Here is a 7,107-nt window from a genome sequence, read left to right as displayed (position 1 = left end):
TTAAAACAGTAAAAATCGTAATAAATAAAATTTGTGACCATAACTGTAAACTCTTGCGGAATACTTGTTTAAACTATTTTTATATCTTATTTTACTTAATACAAGTCACTAAGGGTTCCCATAAACCCACTTAGCTAATTTCTCAATTTTACGTTTTCTACCTGTCTGAACCTGGTTCGGTCAATAATTTCCTGCGGACACACCGCACAAAACCAAACCTTCAAATTTAGTTATCTTTTTTTCTTACTTAAATACCTTCCCAATGAGCCATCACACGAGTCATTTCGATCTCGTTTGCTTCGGATATAGCCGTTTTAAGTTGGACGAGCAAAGCTGCCAGCCAACACCAAAACAGCTCCAAACATCCTTCACTAAATGAATTAATGCAGAGAAACCACTCACCCAAATGCTCTCAAATTTTTATAACATAAACTAGACACCGCAAGCTTCAATTTGATATATCGATAATACACTTAATTTGACTAAGAAACAAAGCGGGAATAAAATTCCCAAAAACTGCCAGAAACAGCCCCTACACAGGAGTGTTCTGGACAGTCCGTGTTCACAGTCTTCTACAGGGTTTCGTGCAACCCAGAAAATTCTAAGATTTTAACACCATGTAGGGGACATCTCAAGCTTTAAAATGGAGTATGGCACGTCCCAATCGGACATCTGTAGAGGGAATTATGCTCTCCCAAAATTCGCCTAAAAACTATCAGTTTCTAGAAATTTCGCCAGAGTTTCCTTTGTTTTTCCAACGTTTTCCAAATTTGTACCAGTGATCTATGATCTCAAATAGTACCTAATAATCAGTGGGTGGCACACACAAGGACCAACAATGCCTTGGGGCATTTACAACCCATCACAATTTATTTTACTTATATAATACATATCACATTGCTTCTTAGATTTATACTTAATACGTTTCAATCATCAAAGTCCAACTGCATGCATCTTCTAAACATACACATAATCATGTTCCTAAAATAGGCCTATTTCCCTTCCATCATATTACATGATTACATATTACATCAAGTATTCGGGTACGGTTTACAATCTACATATGCATATTACACTTTACAACTCAAAGTCTTCAAATACAACATAATGTAAAAACCCCAAAATGATATATGTACTAGACTTAGGCAAAATGACATGAACAAATATGACAATGAATCTCATCCTACATACATATTGAATGTTCATGCCCTAAGTCTAGCCTAGGCCCAGTGGCCACCAAAATGCGAAATACTGCAAATACTCCAGCTAATCATCCTGCGGGCTTCTTGCCCGCTGCTCCTGCACCACTGCTACCTCCTGAAAGAAAGCCCCCAAGACGGGGTGAGATATATGAATATATCTCAGTAACCCAGAGGTTCTAGAGAATACTCCGCCCAATGGCTCACTTCGATGCATATAAATAATATAAAATAACTTCTTTAAAACAGGATACAACAAGGGATTTAGAGAAAATGGGGATCATAGGATACAAAATACGACGAAGCTGGAATGGTAGCTACCAACACCACGCAACGTCCTCGGCATATAAGCCTATGGGTCTCATCCAAGGCGTGTTCCTAGAACATCAACCAAGGTACCCCTCCCATCCACATACACCCGAGACTTCCTAGTGTGCTCCTATCCGGATCACACACCACGACCCTAGGTCAACTGGAACTCCCTCTCGGAGACCTATCCAGTGGAAGTCCGAAACACCCGAAGGCAAAATTGTCTGCTGGCCAGAGACTCGGGTACCAACATACATACTAAATGCATGATCATGTTATTCTACATTACTCATATACATTTTCTACCATCACCCCTCAACGGAATGGTGGAACACACAAGGGGAACAAGCCCCAGCACCAAGAGGTTACCTCAATAAGCCTATTCACTTATCTCCACAGTAGTATTTCTCGAGCTCGTTATACAACAGAAATGCCTACACAGAGGACATTCTCAATTAATTACTGTTCATATGAACACATGCAAGCTACTAATTCTACAAGCATGGTTCCAATTACTCACCTCAATCCCACTTGATTCAGGACCAAGGGCAATCCACCGAGCTCATATTTCGAGGTTCAAATCAATGTACGGCAACCTACAACAACCATGTACGAATCGTCAATACGCGGTAATTCTGTCAGAATACGAAAAAAACATCAAAACATCATCTTAACTTATAGAAATCGACATCCACTTCCACCTAGAATTTTATTAACATACTGTTTACACAATTTTCTCCTCTTGGCCGAATTGGCCAAGTTCAAAGTCCGTGATTTTCTTTCAAATATAACCATCTTTTTGCACTTCAATCCAAGAGATTCATCAACCATCAAGCCATAACATATTTAAATGAAACTCCATCCAAAGTCAGCCCCTTGGTGCGCATGTTATATGCTTGGAAACTCATCTTTTACCACTTATCAAGAAGAAGAAAATACAAGGTTATGACCACAAGAACACAAGGATTCTTTTTCTCAAAGCAACTAAGCATTTTAGGGACAAGAAAATACTCACAAGCTCCTCTTAACTCCCTTGGTTGTTACGGTTTGGAAGGAAAGAATTGAGCTGCTTGAGTTCACCTTGGTGGCACAGTTGAGAAGTAGAAATTGAGCTGCTTGATATCTAAAACACAAAGAGACAACCGACTAACACTAAGGCTCATTCAAGTTGCTTCATTAACTTGTTCTCACCAGATTTTTTTCTTGATCGTATACAAGGGAAGAAAGAACACAAGGCGGTCATATGTTTTGAATGGGAAAGAAAGGATCGAATAAGATGTATTGGGAACTACTTAGGACTTACCTCCTTCTCTCCTAAACAATTCAGCTGCTTGATGCTCTCAACCAAGTGAGAACCGACTTGATATCTTAAAACACTTAGAATTCTCTTTGGCCGTAAGAAAAGAAAGAAGGAAAACAAGGGTGGTCATGTGTTGGTGTAAGGAGGAGGAACCGATTTGATTAAAATTAAGGAGCTTACTTTCTTGGAAGCGACTTGGATGGTTTGTGCAATCAGAATTTTCTTGTTTAATATTTCCTTGACTCAACCTCATGCTTTACTTTTCCCATTTGCTTTTCATTTCCACCATTGGGAAGACAAGGGAACCGACTTTGTTGTTTAATCAAGACAAGGACTTAAGCATGACAAGGATTTAAGCATGACAAGGATTTAAGTTTTTTACTTCTTTCTTTTTGGTCCACGCTTGGCACAAGGACCTCACTTTCTTTTTTTATTCTTCTTTCCTTGTTGTTCCACGCTTGACACAAGGTTGCACCCTTGGCTTATTAAATTCCACCGCTTGGAGGAACAAAGTGATTACCTACTTTGATGTTTTGGGACTAAAGAGAACCGACTTGGATGTTATGAACACTAAGGACCTTAACTTTGTTTAACAACTAAGGATTTCACTTATCATTTGCTATTGTACCACCGTTTGAGAAATTGCTTTCCACCGCCAAGCCACTTTATTCTTTTGTTTCTATAGACTATTAAATTCCCTTACCATCTAATGAAGCAAGGCCAACGGATTTCATCACCTACTGGGTACCAAAATACATCATTTGTTTATATTTCCTCTACATCCTTTAGTTTATACTAAGTAAAATTAATTGGTAACAAGGTTAACAACAATTTATCAATTTATCGTTTTATGTATTTTGACCTTCTTTTCAGGATTTTCACTAATCCTTCCCTTTAATTCTCATTTAACATATTAATATTTAAACTTAAAAATGTGAGGTGTTATATTAAGCAGTAAACTTATGGTAAGGATATCTGGAGTTGTAGAAGTCCAAATTAATCTTATGATCCTTCATTGGGAAGCTTATAATGTCTAGTTTAACATACTAGAAGATGAGAAATTAATTATAAACAAGTCAAGTGCAGTTTTCACAAAACCGAACCTATATAAGGTTGGTACGTCACGTAATAATGTATCGTTGCTTCGTTGGTTTATGGGAACCACTTAGCATTCTTTGTATGTTCTTTGTGTGATATTTAAGCACTAGAATTTATATTCCGCAAATGTTTTTTGTTATGATCATGTTAAGGAAATTGTTTTGAATACGGTTGTTTTAAATGAAAAGTCATTTGATAAAAGAAAAAAATTACCGTATTTTAATTCAATTACCGTGATTATAACTATGCTTAATATTATAAGTATGGTTAATATGCCGGTCCGGAACGGGGTGTTACAATGTTCATACTTAGTTATGAATGAATGTGGGTCCGGGTCCTTCTGCAGATCTAATTGCTGGGTAGAATGGGTAAGAAAATTTGGATAGGATTAACGTAATATTTTAGTTATACCATATTTGTTTTTGGCCGTAGAGTTATAATTCGGTCTTATTTTTGTGTCCAAGAACGTTTTTCTTTTGGACATGATTTTAAAGTATTATAGTTATGGTTTTTGTCATTCCGTTTATTATTTTGTTTTCAATTTTTTTATAGGAAACTATTTATCCTTTTAAAGGATTATAAATTTATGTCCTTTCACCCCTTATAATTTAGTGGCGGAACCAGAAATTTACATGGGGGGTAGTCGAATCCAGAAAATATTATTTATATCTACACATTTAGTGGCGAGGGTTCAAGGGCAGCGCCCCGAAAAATATTTTTTGAAAGAAAATATTAAATAAAAACAAAAGATGTTATAGAAAACATATATACTATGTAAATTCCTTTGGACCATGCAACCACTCTTCCAAACTCCCATCGGCATGTATTCATACATCAACAAGTTTGAGTCCTCTCCACCTCTGCTCCTCCAAAATGTTATAGGGAACATATATATATATACTCCGTAAACATATAATTGTTTATTGCATGCGTAGGAAATGATATGATCCCCAATAGGAATGGAGGAATGGATCTACTAGGAATGGAAATTCTAACCCCAAATTCATCCACCAACACGACCTGTTAAGAACAGAGCGTATCTCACGCTACAGACCTCAGAATCGGACGTTTCCAAATCGAGGTGAAAGATCTCTTTCTGAATCGCGACTTTGACTCAAGAATCACCGAAAACCAACGCGTATATCAGGAGATATGAACCGAGACTATTTTGGACGAAAATTGAAGGTTTGGGTGATAGGGTTTGATACAAGAATTTGTGAACACAATCACAAAACGATAACTGGAAGGCGCCACAATCCAAAGATTGATAAGCCTATGAACGCCACAAGTATTAGCACCTTGATAAGTTCTGAGATTCTCAAAAGAACCCTAGAGAAGCTAGTCTCTCACAAAAAAAAAGGTTATCTTTTTATTCTGAATTCCCCCTTCAAAAGCTATGGTAGTGGGCAATATCCATATTGAGTTTAACCTAAAAGTGTTTACACATAAAAGAAAATAGACAACCCAATAATCCAGCCTAATAAGCCTTATTACAAAAGTTTAACTGAATATAAGAAAAATAAAATTAAGTGCAGAATTTGGGCCAAGTAAAAATAAAGCCTTCATGCATATCCATTGAGGCTTATTCTTCAAAGTCTTCAATTTGAATTAAGTGTATCATTTTGGGCTCTTCTTCCTTTAGACTTGGGCTTGTCTCAAGTAAAGTGGTCACCAAGAGATTTAGAGCCTCTTTAGCCTTTTTAGCTTTTGCTCTTGTCATTGGACCTCCAAGACCTTGTATGTCCTCCAAGTTTGTTGTCTTGGTCATGCCACCTCCTATGTCCTCATCATTCCCTCCTTCTTTAGAAGAATTTGTCCTCAAATTGTAATCCTCTTCTCTCCATAATGTCCTCCAAAAATGGCTTAAGAATTTAGTATGACGATCAGAGACAATGCTTCTTGGAAGTCCATGGAGTCTTACCACTTCCTTGAAAAACAAATCAGCAATATGGATTGCATCATCAACTTTTTTGCACGGAATAAAATTTGCCATCTTAGAAAACCTGTCCACCACAACAAAAATAGAATCTTTACCATTTTTAGACCGAGGTAGTCCTAACACAAAATCCATAGAAATATCAATCCAAGGGCAATCTGGAATAGGTAAAGGAGTATACAACCCATGAGGCAATAATTTAGACTTAGATTGCTTACATACAATGCATCTTTCACACAATTTATGTACATCACGCTTCATGTGTGGCCAATAAAAATGTTCATGCAGCATGTCTAGAGTCTTTTGGATTCCAAAATGTCCCATTAATCCCCCCGCATGTGCCTCTTTCACAAGTAATTCCCTAATGGAACCTTTAGGAACACACAATCTCTTTTCTTTAAACAAGTAATCATTATGCCTAAAGAATCCATTTTGAGCAGCATCCACACAAGTTTCATAGATTTGTGCAAAGTCTGGATCATGCTCATACAATGCCTTAATATGATCAAAACCAATGAACTTAGTTTCAAGAGTAGAGAACAAAGCATACCTTCTTGAAAGTGCATCTGCAACTACATTAGACTTACCTTTCTTGTGCTTGATCACATAGGGAAACTGCTCCAAGAACTCTACCCATTTGGCATGCCTTTTGTTAAGCTTGCCTTGTCCTTTTAAGTACTTTAAGGACTCATGGTCACTGTTGATGACAAACTCTTTGGGCAAGAGATAGTGTTGCCATGTTTGCAAAGCCCTTACCAATGCATACAATTCCTTATCATATGTGGAATAATTAAGAGCAGCCCCATTCAGTTTTTCACTAAAATAGGCAATGGGATGCCCCTCTTGCATCAAAACAGCCCATATCCCCACATTAGATGCATCACATTCAATCTCAAAAGATTTAGAAAAATTAGGCAATACAAGAATAGGTGCATGAGTTAATTTATCTTTGAGGGCAGCAAAGGCTTTCTCTTGTTTTTCACCCCATTTAAAACCAACATGCCTTTTAATCACTTCATTCAAGGGTGCAGCTATGGTACTGAAATCTTTAACAAATCTCCTATAGAAACTAGCTAAGCCATGAAAGCTTCTCACCTCACTTACATTCTTAGGAGTTGGCCACTCTTGAATAGATTTCACCTTCTCTTGATCAACTTGCACTCCTTGTGAGCTAACAACAAAACCAAGAAAAACAACATGGTCTATACAAAACACACATTTTTCCATGTTAGCATACAATTTCTCATGCCTTAGTGCTTCCACAA

The 7,107-nt window shown here is 37.2% G+C and overlaps 2 long non-coding RNA genes across 2 annotated transcripts; both read right to left on the bottom strand.

The window, feature by feature from the left end:
- Nucleotides 1-1,123: 1,123 nt before the first annotated feature.
- On the bottom strand, nt 1,124-2,079 carry LOC133296328 (uncharacterized). The gene is made up of 3 exons (XR_009749490.1): nt 2,029-2,079; nt 1,878-1,942; nt 1,124-1,317 (listed from the first exon to the last, which is right to left on the bottom strand). It is a non-coding gene; the product is annotated as an uncharacterized LOC133296328 (long non-coding RNA).
- Nucleotides 2,079-2,985, bottom strand: LOC133296327 (uncharacterized). The gene is made up of 3 exons (XR_009749489.1): nt 2,812-2,985; nt 2,524-2,631; nt 2,079-2,104 (listed from the first exon to the last, which is right to left on the bottom strand). It is a non-coding gene; the product is annotated as an uncharacterized LOC133296327 (long non-coding RNA).
- Nucleotides 2,986-7,107: the final 4,122 nt, after the last annotated feature.

Source organism: Gastrolobium bilobum, unplaced genomic scaffold, assembly GCF_033153095.1.
Source record: "Gastrolobium bilobum isolate Gb01-03AN ecotype WA unplaced genomic scaffold, APGP_CSIRO_Gbil_v1 utg11328, whole genome shotgun sequence".
NCBI classification, from domain to species: Eukaryota; Viridiplantae; Streptophyta; class Magnoliopsida; order Fabales; family Fabaceae; genus Gastrolobium; species Gastrolobium bilobum.
The sequence above is the reverse complement of the archived record's forward strand: the minus strand, read 5'-3'. Positions and strand labels throughout refer to the sequence as shown.